The following is a 13,641-nucleotide window of genomic DNA, read 5'->3' on the forward strand; positions in this document are numbered from 1 at the left end:
GTTTTGAGTTTAATTCCAGAAAGTAAATACTATTACTCTTTATTATTTCCTTATACCCTATTTGGGTTTGAAGGGTATTTCAGTTTACAAAAGTGCATGATAAAATTTTTAATGAATTGAGCAAAGTTCATCCTTCACCTTCCTAGAATTCCAGTAAATGAGAAAAACATGATTAGTGTTAAGACTTGCAATGTCCTTAAGGAAAAAAGCAAACTACTGTAAATCTTATCAAAAACACAGATCTTATGGGTGCCAAGCCCTTGGTACTTAGTTGTTAGATATGGCTTTTAACAGAAAAAGGAGAATGTTTCGTGAGTTTTTTTCTAAATTTTAACCAAATATTTCAGATTATTAAAGCTTAATTTGGGTTATTTATTAATTCAACAAATATTTTTGTACCCACTTTTGCCAAACACCATGTTAGGCACTGGCAAATCAATAGTGAATAACCTAGTTACATTGCCTGTCCTCATGGAGCTTGCAAAATGGTCAGGAAAAACAAATAGTTAAGTAAATGTCACAGAAAATCTAAAGAACAAGACTTGTGGCAGGCATGTGAAAACAAAGTACTGAGGGCTATGTGTAAGAGAGGCACTAACCTGTTTGCTAGATCAAGGAAGACTTTCCTGCAAAAATAACATTCATGCTGAGACATAAAGTATGAATAGATGTTAACCAGCTTAGAGACGGGGATGAAGGTAGAAGCCACATTTCAGACAAGAAGAAAAGCATACAGGAAGAACTCAGGTGTCTTTAAAACTATTTTATTTTCTGTCCAAATATTGTATTGTTTAATTTTTATGGATACCTAATGGTTGTACATATTTATGGGGTGCATGTGATATTTTGATACAAGTATACAATGTGTAATGGCCAAATTTGGGTATTTGGGGTATCTATCACCTCAGACATTTATAACTCCTTTAAGGTTGGGAGCATTCTAAATCTACTCATCTACTTATTTTGAAATATACAACAAATTATGTTATTTATTCCAAATTGCATTAATTCACTATCCAATAAATTATTGTTAACTGTAGTCACCCCGTTGTATTACCAAACACTATCTCTTATTCCTTCTATCTAACTATATTTTTGCACCCATTAACCAAATCCTCCTCATCCCTGCTCCCCACTACCCTTCACATCCTCTGGTAGCCACCATTCTATTCTCCACCTTCATGAGGTCAACATTTTAGCTCCCACATATAAGTGAGAACATGTTACCTTTGTCTTTATATGACTGGATTATTTCTCTTAACATGTCTTCCAGTTCATCCATGTTGTTGCAAATGACAGGATTTCACTTTTTTTAATGGAGGACTAATATTCCATTGTGTATATATATCACATTTTCTTTATCCATTCATCTGTTGATGGACACTTAGGTTTATTCCAATCTTGACTTTTCTGAATGTCAAAATATATACATGGGCGTATAGACATCTCTTTGATATGCTAATTTCTTTTATTTTAAATATATACCAAGCAGTGGGATTACTGGATCATATTTTTAAATCAACTTTTATTTTAGCTTCGGGGGTAGGTATGCAGTTTTGTTAAATGGGTATATTGCCTGATGCTGAGGTTTGGGGTATTAATGATTCCGTTACCCAGGTACTGAGCATAGAACCCAATAGTTTTTTCAAACTTTGCCTTCCTCCTTCCCTCCACCATCTAGTAGTCCCCAGTTTCTGTTGTTGCTATCTTTATGTCCATGAGTACTCAACGTTTAGCTCCCACTTATCAGTCAAAACATGTAGTGTTTGGTTTTCTCTCCCTGCATTAATTCACTTAGAATAATGGCCTTCAGCTCCATCCATGTTGCTGCAAAGGACATGATTTTGTTCTTTTTTACGGCTGTATGGTATTCCATGGCGTATATGTACCACATTTTGTTTAGCCAGTCCGCCATTGATGGGCACCTAGGCTGATTTCCATGTCTCTGCTATTGTGAATAGTGGTGAAATGAAAATGCAAGTGCATATGTCTTTTTGATAGAATGATGTATTTTCTTTTGGATATGTACCCAAGAATGGCATTGCTGGGTCATATGGTAGCTCTGTTTTTAATTCTTTGAGAAATCTTCAAACTGCTTTCCACAATGGCTCAATTACTTTACATTCCCACTAACAGCGTACAAACATTCCTTTCGTTCCACAGCCTCACCAACATTTCTTGTTTTCTTGACCTTTTAATAGTAGCCATTCTTACTTGTATGAGAGGGTATCTCATGATGGTTTTGATTTGCATTTCTCTGATGACGAGTAATGTGAAGCGTTTTTACATATGTTCATTGGCTACTTGTATGTCTTCTTTTGAGAGTAATCTGTTCATGTCTTTTGCTCATTTTTAATGGAGTTATTTAGCTTTCTGCTTGTTCAGTCGTTTAAGTTCCTTATAGATTCTGAATATTAGACCTTTGTTGGATGCATAGTTTGCAAATACTTTTGCCTATTCTGTAGTTTATCTATTCTGTTATTAGTTTATTTTGCTGTGCAAAAGCTCTTTAATTAGCTCCTACTTGTCAATTTTTGTGTCTGTTGCAATTGTTTTTGAGAACTTAGTCATAAATTCTTTCCCAAGGCCAATGTCCAGGAAGATATTTCCTAGGTTTTCTTCTAGGATTCTTATAGGCTGGGTTCTTACATTAAAATCTTTAATCCATCTTGAGTTAATTTTATATATGATGAAAGGTGGGGGTATGGTTTCATTCTTCTGCATATGGCTAGCCAGCTATTCCAGCACCATTTATGGAATAAAGAATTCTTTTCCCATTGCATATTTTTGTCAGCTTTGTCAAAGATGAGATGGCTGTAGGTATGCAGCTTTATTTCTGGATTCACTATTCTGTTCCATTGATCTATGTCTGTTTTTGTACCAGTACCATGCTGTTTTGGTTACTGTAGGCTTATAGTATATTTTGAAGTCAGGTAATGTGATGCCTCTGGCTTTGTTCTTTGTGATTAGAATGACTTTGGCTATTCAGGCTCCTTTTTGGTTTCCTGTGAATTTTAGAATAGCTTTCTCTAGTTCTGTGGAAAATTATGTTGGTAGTTTGATATGAATAGTGTTAAATTTATAGATTGCTTTAAGCAGTATGGCCATTTAATGATGTTGATTCTTCCAACCTATGAGCATGGAATGTTTTTTTATCTGTTTATCTGTTTTAGCAGTGTTTTGTAGTTCTCCTTGTGGAGATCTTTCACCTTCTTTGTTAGATGTATTCCTAGGTAGTGTGTGTGTGTGTGATCCCACAGAAATACAAAGTATCCAGAAATACAAAGTATCCTGTTATAAACACATACACAAACTAGAAAATCTAGAGGAAATGGATACATTCCAGGAAACAAACAATATTCCAAGATTGAATCAGGAAGAAATTGAAACCCTCAACCAGTCAATATTGAGTTCCAAAATTGAATCAGTAATAATAATAATAATAATAAAAAGGCTACCAACAAAAAAGCCCTGGACCAGATGGATTTACAGCCAAATTCCACCATATGTACAAACATGAGTTGGAAGCAGTTCTACTGAAACTATTCCAAGAAAACAAGGAGGCGGGACTCCTCCCTAACTCATTCTGTGAGGCCAGCATCACCCTGATACCAAAACCTGGCAAAGACATAATGAAAAAAGGAAACTACAGGCCAGTATCCTTGATGGACGTAGATACTAAAATCCTCAACAAAATGCTAGCAAACTGAATCCAACAGTACATCAAAAATTTAATTCAACACTTTTAATCCTAACACTTTGGGAAGCTGAAGTGGGCAGATCACTTGAGCCCAAAAGTTCAAGACCTGCCTGGGCAACATGGTGAAACCCCATCTCCATAAAAAATATACAAAATTAGCTGAGTGTGGTAACATGCTCCTGTAGTGCCAACTACTCTGTAGGCTGAGGTGGGAGGACCTCCGGAACTCAGGGAGGTTGAGGCCACAGTGAACCGTGATCATACCACTGCACTCCAACCTGGGAAACAGAATGAGACCCTGTTAGATCTTGTTGAGCTTCCTCACAATTCATGTTTTGAATTTTTTGTCTGTCATTACTGAGTTTCCATTTTGGTCCGTGACCACTGTTGGAGAACTAGTATGATCTTTCGGTGGTGTCACTACAATCAGATTTTTCATGGTGCCAGAATTTTTACTCTGGTTCCTCCTCATTTGGAGATGCTGGCACTTCTAACTTTTGTAATTATTTTCTTGCAGGTAGGATTTTTTCTTTTTCTTTCTTTCCCTATAATATTACTGTGAGGATTTTTTCCCTTCCCCCTTCTCCCCACTCCCTAGGGTTTGCAACTGTAGAGAATGTTAGGTATAGTCTTTTAGCTTTGCTTCTATAGCCCTATGTACTTCTTTCAACAGGTTTCATGTTGGCCTATGTTGTGTGACTTATACACCAGTAGAGAACACTTCTAGGTAAGAGCTGGCTGCAGCCAAAATGACTGGATATATATTTGATGCTTGTTTACTTGCAGAAGCTCAGTCCTGGAAGGTGTGGGGGCCATGATGGGTGGGAATGGACCAAGCAGGTCTGCCTACAGATGTTCTGACAGTAAGCACAAGACCCTGCACTGAAGGAGAATCCAGTGGGTGGCCACCAAGTGCCTAGAGGTATGCCTAGGCTGTGGAGCTGGGAAACCTCCTCAGCCTCAAGTTATCTGCATGGGGATAGGGAGTGGCCTAAACTCCTAATCCAGGACAGGAGGTGCTCCACTAGCCTGGAGATCTGCCAAGGCATGGAACAGAGAGGGCTCCTCTGCACCAGGGCCTCTGCACAGGAAGGGTGGGGCAGCTCAGGCTGTTGATTCAGGCAAGTGTTCTGAATGCCTACAGATCTGCCCAGGTATGGAGCGGAGAGGTACCAGCTACACCATGATCTATGTCCAAGAAAAATGGGCCAGCTTGGGTTGCCAAACCAGATGGGTGGGTGTTCCAAATGCCTGGAGATCTGCCTGGGTGTGAAGCAGAGAGGACCTCCCTGTACCAGGATCTGTTTATGAGCCAGATGCCATCATGGGGGCTGTCTTCTGGTGTTCTTCTCCCCAGGATCTGGGATAACCTTCATGATTCTGGTAGATTCCTATTTTCCTTGTTGAATTAAAGCTCACAGAGTTCCTCTTTATGCGTTGTCTTGCTATTTCCAAATGGCTGAGGTACACTAAAAGCCTCTAGTCCACCATCCTGGAAAAAAACAGTATTTCTATTTTTAGTGGGTTTTTTTGTTTTTTTGTTTGTTTGTTTGTTTGTTTTGAGGTGGTCTCGCTCTGTCACCAAGGCTGGAGTGCAGTGGCGCTATCTTGGTTCACTGCATGCTCCGCCTCCCAGGTTCACGCCGTTCTCCTGCCTCAGCCTCCCAAGTACCTGGGACTACAGGCAGCTGCCACCACATCTGGCTAATTTTTTGTAGTTTTAGTAGAGATGGGGTTTCACCGTGTTAGCCAGGATGGTTTCCATCTCCTGACCTCGTGATCCGCCCACCTCGGCCTTCCAAAGTGCTGGGATTACAGGCTGAGCCACCACGCCTGGCCTATTTTTAGTTTTTTGAAGAGCCTGAATACTGTTTTTCATAGTAGCTGTACTAATTTACATTCCCACCAACAGTGTATGAGCATTCCCCTTTCTCTGCATCTTCACCAGCATTTGTTTACTATCTTTTTTTTGTATTAGCCACTTTAACTATAGTGAGATGATATCTCATTGTGATTTTGATTTGCGTTTCTTTGATGATTAGTGATGTTGAGCATTTTTTCATATATCTCTTGGCCATTTGGATGTCTTCTTTTAAGTATTGTCTATTCAGATCTTTTCCCCATTTTTAATTGGATTTTATTTTTTGCTGTTGAATTATTTAAGTTTCTTATATATTCTGATTATTAATCCCTTGTCAGTGGAATAGTTTTCAAATATTTTCCCAGTTTTTGGGTTTCTTCTTCACCTTATTGATTATTTCCTTTGATATGCAGAAGTTTTTAGCCTGATAAAAATCCCATTTGTTGAGTTTTGCTTTGGTTGCCTGTTCTTTTGAGGTCTTGCTGAAGAAACCTTTGCCCAGGCCAAAGTCCTGAAGCATTGAAGCATTTCCCCAAACACACACACACACTAAATTGGCCTTATTCTTCTGTATCAGAGTAAGATACTATATGGGAATATTACAGAAAGAAAAGGTACTATTGCTGTGAATATGTGTTGTTTATTGCCTGCTGGGCATTGTTTGTTGGTAGTAGGACCTTACTTTTTCTTTAAAGGTACCACATCTACTTCAGTTCATGTAGCTTGGGTGGGGCTGACTGTAATCCTACCCTTCCTGGGTCTAGATTTAGCCCATCAGAATGTTCCATCCCTCTGGGAGCACTCAGACATAGGTAACTGACTCAAACAGATGAATCAGAGTCGCCCTACAAATTTTGTAGACACTCTCAAGAGAAAAGAAGCTATACTGCTGCTAAAGTTGCTGTGAGGCTCTATTGGTTAGTCTGGAGTTTCTGGGGGCCATCTTAACTGCCTTCTGAACAGAACCTGCCTAAAAGAAGTTAATACAAAGATGAGCAGAATGAGGGATGAAGAGAGATCCAATCATCTGCGCCCCTGAATCTAGGTACACCAAACTAGTGAATCAATGCATTCTTCTTTCCCTCCCTACTTTAAAATTAAACTTTTAAATTAAACTTTTAAATTATCAATTGCAACCAAAATAATTCTTATATTAAAACTTGACAAACATAGCATTTATTTTTCTTTAACTAGATTCCATAAGAAACTATAAAAGAACCATTTACTTACCCACCACATCTCTTTTTCCTTTCTAGTTTGCTGCTATTTGTTCTAAGGTGTCTATACTCAGTGTACCTTTTCTCACCTCCATTGGGCCCTAAAATAATAAAAAATAAGTTTGGCTTTGCCAATTCACATTTAGTCCTTGCTTGAAATTGACACTCAAGACTTACCTTTTCTAGGAAGTTCTCCCTGATTTCTTTATACATCTATTGCCATTCCCTTCTCTCCAAGGCATTCTTCATTCTCTCTACACTCTCATACCACTGGACTGAATCCTATGCTTCTTCTGTGAAACTAGGAGCTCCTTGGCATCAAGACTTTTCATCTTTATTTTTCTACTCCCTAGCAAGTAGCAATTGCCCTGTTCCTGAAGGCTCTATGTAAATGTGTACTAATTAACTCAAAATCTTTACAAAAATTCAAACTGTCTGTAATGTGGGAAAAAGAAAATAAATGGGGAAGCTGAGGTGGGTGGATCACAAGGTCAGGAGATCGATACCATCCTGGCTAACATGGTGAAACCCAGTCTCTACTAAAAATACAAAAAAAAAAAAAAATTAGCAGGGCGTGGGTGATGGGTGTCTGTAGTCCCAGCTACTCAGGAGGCTGAGGCAGGAGAATGGTGTGAATCCGGGAGGCGGAGCTCACAGTGAGCCGAGATGGTGCCACTGCACTCCAGGCTGGGCGACTGAGCAAGACTCTGTCTCAAAAAAAAAAAAAAGAAAAGAAATGGAAAGGAATTCAGAAACCCTATTGATTTTTTGGTTTGTTTTTTGAAAAGGAGCAGTTTATAAGTAACTTCTCAAATTAACTATTTGAATCAATAACAAATTATACAACTTTTTCTGTTTATTGTTAAAAATTTTATCTGCTATTTTCATAAGTATTATATAAATGGTCTGTTAGACATCCCCATCAGGGGAAGCTTTAGGTTTTCTGCCTGTACTTACAGCTGTAAGTACAATCCTAAAGAAAGCATTTTCTCTTGTCCTAGCAACAATTTCTTCTCTTATTAAAATGTTCAAAATTAGTTTAACAAATCTCAGAGTAGTTAAGCATTCGATCTCTGGAGGCAGACTTCTGGCTTTGAACTGCAGCCCTGCCATTTACTAATTTAAGTAAGTTACTTACCGTCTCTAAGCCTCAGTTTCTCACTTGCATAATGGACATAAGAATGGTACCTACCTAATAGTGGGTTTACGAGTTCTCAGTGAACAATATCAACAAGGTACAGAGTCCTATTTGTTCTAAGGCTCTGTGGGCTCTGTGCTTTACAAAACAATTCAGTGTGGGTAGTATATGCAGTCCTGTCCTCAAGAAGTTTACTGTCTGGCTTGCCCAACATCCAACTCTCCTATAGCAGAGGATACATAGAATGAGGCTGCTCTACTACAAAGTCCCAGAGCTTTGGAAAGCATGTAAGAGTGTATATGTGGTTTCCCGGTTAAAATCCCTCTTTATAGTAAACCTAAAGAGATAGTTACAGCAATGAGAAAAGCCTAATGAAACTGTACGATCCTGGCCCCTAAGCAGGACGCTGCCTTATATCAGCAAGGAACTGCTATAACCAACCGACACTCATAAAGCTGCCTGCTCTTGTCTGAATAAAGGCTGGAGAGGGGCGTTGTCAGATAAGATCACCACTAAAGTCTTCTGAGCCTTTTGAAGTCAATTTTTCCCCCCACATTCCAGCCTGCCCTCGTTTGCCTAGTGCACAGAGCTCAGCCTGGAGTGGTCAGACCGTGATCAAACCTTCTTACCATGGAACACTTATCATTCGTTTCCTTCATCTGGACACTTTCTGACCACGAGGAAATTTGGAACTTACCTGGTTGTTACACAGTGAAAATCCTTTCTTCACATGTCTTATTTGCAGCCACCCAACATAGTCACTGAAACAATTCACAAACTTCTCACACAATTACTCATTAGCACATGGTGACAACCAGTCATTTTCTAGCTTTAAGGATGCTGCTAAAGGAAACTCGAAAAATAAATAAAAGAATTGAAGAGAAAATTCTAACTTGCTAGATTCCTTCCTCTCAATCCTTTTTCTCTAGCCACACCTCTTGGCAATGATTACATTTCTAGTAGATTGCTACAGAAGTTGTTTTATGAGTGTAGACTGTTGTAGGTGAAGTTTATAAACATTCTTTGTCAAATGAGATATATTCATATATATTCTAATGTTGTCTCAAAATCTACCTATAAAATAATGAAATAAAAGCATTACCTAAAAATGGTAAATACAATTAGAGGGTTAACATTGTGACCAGAGAAGTGCTAAGTTAAAAAACATCTGTGAATACAAAGGCCTGGTTATTTGTGGAAGATGCCTGGGGGTCACCACAGTCAGAGGGGTTAACAGAGCTGTGAGGGGAGCAAACAGACAACCAACTTTATTTTTTTTGAGACGAAGTCTCGCTTTGTTGCCAGGCTGGAGTGCAGTGGCACAGTCTCGGCTCACTGCAACCTCTGCCTCCCAGATTCAAGCGATTCTCCCTCCTCAGCCTCCCAATTAGCTGGGACTACAGGCATGCACCACTACACCCAGCTAATTTTTTGTGTTTTTAGTAGGGATGGGGTTTCACCATCTTGGCCAGGATGGACTTGATCTCTTGACCTTGTGATCCACCCACCTCGGCCTCCCAGACTGCTGGGATTACGGGTGTCAGACAACCTTTTAAAGATTTTAAATTTTGTTCCTAGGTGCTGTTGGGACAAAACAACAACAACAACAAAAGAAATTAAGGATGTGAGAATTTTGGAAATTCCATCCCAATGCATTACTCAAGAGTATTTCTTGCAAAGAAGTATAAGGCAAAGTTACCCAAAAAGTGTGACAAAGTTGTGCTGGTAGTACAAGAAGGAAAAATTGAGACCAGCCTGAACAACATGGTGAGATCCCACCTCTACCAAAAAAAAAAAAAAAAATAGCTGGCATGGTGGTGCACGTCTGTAGTCCCAGTCAGTTGGGAGGCTGAGGTGGGAGGATTGCTTGAGCCTGAGAGATTAAGGCTACAGTGAGCTGTGACCACACCATTGCACTACAGCCTCAGAAACAGAGCAAGATCTTGTCATAGAAAACTAAAATAAATAAATTTTAACTGAAACAATCAGTACCTATAAGCTAGGATGAAAGTTCAGTAAGAACTAATAATAACCAGTCATTTGTCCATCTCTATAGCTAAACTTCAGAGTTTCTTTCTTAAAAGACAGATCTCAGAGACAAAGAGAATTCAGAGGGTTTAAACAAAATACTTTTTCACCAAACTACAGAGTTTATTCTAACCATCAACCAAGTGAGAAATGAATCTGTTCATTTGGCAAATGGGTTAAAAAAGCATTCCAGGTTCTCCAGCTGAGACCATGTAACAGTTTCTATGTTTTTCCACTTTCAGGCAAGAAGAAATGATAGATAAATTGGTCTATAGTCAAGTAAATTAGTACTGTAGAGATAAGAGATACAACTTGTGACACAGCTGGCCTGGACTGAGAGAAGATTCAGTAACAATATAAAATAGCGGGAATGATAGAGCTATGTGATTCCTCAACATCTACCTGGAATAATCAACCATCTTTAGGATTGCAGGCCCCACCATTCACGTGTTGCTTTATAATCAAAATGACACACCTGGGCAGTTTCCCCGACTGCCTGGTAAATTCGGTTTTCAGATACTAAGGTACTATATGGCTTGGTGACTTTACCATTACTCCAGGGTGGGAAGTGACTTTCCACTGTTTGCAGATTACCAGAGGGAATAAAGCATATTTGACGGTCCCATCTTCATAAAGTCATTTACTTTTCATCTTCTCAAGCTTCTCTCTCTACTAGTAGCATCAACAGCTTTTGGGTAGGATGTGTTCGCAAGCATAGAAATATGTCATGGAGATCCCAACTGAGCAACTGATCTCCACTGATCCCAGAACATCAAATTATAGAGTAAAATGTGACATGAATAGTTATTTGCAGTCCCTTCTTCTTTGCCATCTGTTCCAACTCAGCCCTGACCACTTACCAGACTGAGCATATGCAATAACCATTGGATCTTAACACCTTTGTGTTAATTCCAAGCACTCCTTATTCCAAAGCCTTCTCTCTGCCAAAATAAAGACTGCTCCCAACTTCTTTCGGTAAAGATCACATGCTGCTGTACTGCATTTACAGGGTCTGCATCCCATCTGCTATCTGGCAGAAAAAGATCCTTCAAAATGTGTGACATAATCTAGGGTAACATCCAACTGTTATCCTGGACAAATTTAATGGTAATTGTGATGCGTTTAACACCCAGTCTTCCCAGTTCTGTTAATATTGTAGTCTGTTCACCTTCATCTCCACTTTATTTCTGCTGTAGAGATTTGTATGTTGTAATTACTGTAACTGATGTACAGTCAAAATCTTAAACAATATTCCACACTCTAATCACATTATCCTAGCCTTAGAACTTCCTGTTCTCTCGTATACTTGCTTTTGACCACACTGCAATCTTCAACTCCTTGAACCTCCATTTCTTTTCAATTTATCTTTCTACGCCAATCCTCATTTCCTTTCTTACCATTTAACTTTCTTGACCCATGTTCTCTGCCACACTTTCAATAAAACGTCAACTATAGATGGCACCAAATACCTGCTTTCTCTCTTCCAAACTCTGGGCTGATGACTGAAAAATCACACACACACACACAAATATGACATGGGTACATCATAAATTCATAATATCTTAACAAGTGATTCTGCAAGATTAAGTAATATTGAAGATACTCACACCTAGAAATTCTACCAATACCATTGAAGAACTTCATGGACAGGAAGACTTGTACAAGGGAGTTCAGTAAAGATGTGTTTGTAATAGAAGAAAGGAAGAAGTAAATCAATTGCCAATCAGGAACATGGATTAATACTCTCTGTTATATTCAAACAATGACATAGCCAGCCCTCTGATCCCAGCATCCTCCACTACTCTAACTTCTTCCTTCCCAGAGAAAATATAACAAGAACTTTCTCAACTACTTGCCCCTATTCACACACCTATAAATGTATGTGCACCTTTACCTCTCCTCATTTGCACCTTTTCTAACTTAGTAGAAGGGTTTCTTCCTTCAATTCTCTGTATTCCACCCCTGCTCCCAACAAATTCTTGGTGATCTCCTTTCATTGGATATCCCTTGTCTCAACTTTGTCTTCATTAGCTCCATTTAAGTCCTTCATTCGACACAAAATACTGAATGCCAAGCATGTCCCTGCCCTCTGTTAAGTGCTAAAGATGCTACTAAGCACAATACAGATGTGGCCACGACCGTCATGGAGCTTAGGCAACACCTATCACTCTCGGGTGGTACTTCCCTTTCAGCCTGTATGAATACTAAAGCCTTTCCCTTTCTCTCTTTCTTATAACTAAACTTCTTAAAATATGTCTGAATTCACTGTTTCCACTTACTCTCCTCTTTAACATACTGCCCTCTGACTTCTAAAATCTCTCTAGCCAATATTATGTATAAATTTCCCATTTAATGCAATGGACACTTTTTATTTCTTCTCTTGCCTTTTCTTGAATGATTGACACTCCAAACTTTCTTGAAATTTTTTCTTACTATCAGTGGCATTATAATTTTCTGGATTTCTTCTAACAACTACGGCCACTCCTTTTGCCCTACTCAGCTCTAAAGTGTGGTATTTATCAAGATTACCACCTCAGGTGTTTTAGCACACTCCACATTTTCCTTAAAAGACTCATTCAATCCCATCCCATAAACTCTAGAAACCTCTGTATTACAATGACTCTTAATCCCTGGCTTCAGTATAAACCTCACCCCTGAATTCCTTTCTTATGCCTCATAGTGCCAACTGAACATCCCCATCTGGACAGGTGCCTCAAACCAACACCTCCAGGATAGGATAATAACTCTCCCACTGGTAAGAATTATAACAACTGATAAAATACCAGAAAATGTTACTCTAAAATATCTAAGACCAAACCAAGGCAGCCAGTATTTGAGCCAAGGGAAGCATATTGATGTGAGGCCTATGTTCACAGCAGTTTTCACCCGCAGGGCATTTGTCAATCACACGGCAAGATGAAAAGGCCAAAGAGAAACAGCAGTATACCGTTGGAATTCAAAGCTACAAAGACAGCCAGGACTTGAAAGATCAAAATTCCAGAGAAAGGAAACCACAGAGAAGCATGACTAGTAGTTTGTTTAAAATGTAAAACATGCAAGGTGGATCTCTGATAGATCAAGCAGAAAGCATCAATAAAAGACTAAAAAGCTAAGCACAGAGTTGTTACACTCTTACTGTGTTAGGGAGACAGAAACTGGAGTTTAGGGCTCACCAAAGAAGGGTCCGGTCTTTTTTGAGATCTCTTGAAGGTCTATTCCATAGAAGTAAGGACAAACTGGAAATAGTTCAGCCTCAACCAGATCAAAGTTATTTTCTCTTACCCAACCAACCTACCAAAAGAAATTTAAATCCTCTGTGAAAGAAGATAACATTATCTAAAGCCTCTATATTTTGTCACAGGGTACATCATTCTATAAAAAAATTTCAGTGATGAAATAAAACAGGACCTCATGACTGAAATCAAGAGAAAAAACAAGCAATAAAAGTACATTGAGAGGTAATACAAATATCAAAGTTATATAAAGCAGACATTAAAATAATTATTAGCAGTATTTCTAGGAAAAAATATAAGTGGAGTGTGTTATCTGAGTACTGAAATCTACAACAAAAGCATCAACTGGAACTTGTACAACTGAAAAATACAATTAAAAAGAAGAACTCAAAGATAATTTCTATAGGATAGATACACCAAAAGAGAGGACTAGTACATTGGTCAGGTTAAAAGATCAAGATTGA

This window comes from Theropithecus gelada, chromosome 4 (genome assembly GCF_003255815.1).
Source record: "Theropithecus gelada isolate Dixy chromosome 4, Tgel_1.0, whole genome shotgun sequence".
Taxonomy (NCBI): domain Eukaryota; kingdom Metazoa; phylum Chordata; class Mammalia; order Primates; family Cercopithecidae; genus Theropithecus; species Theropithecus gelada.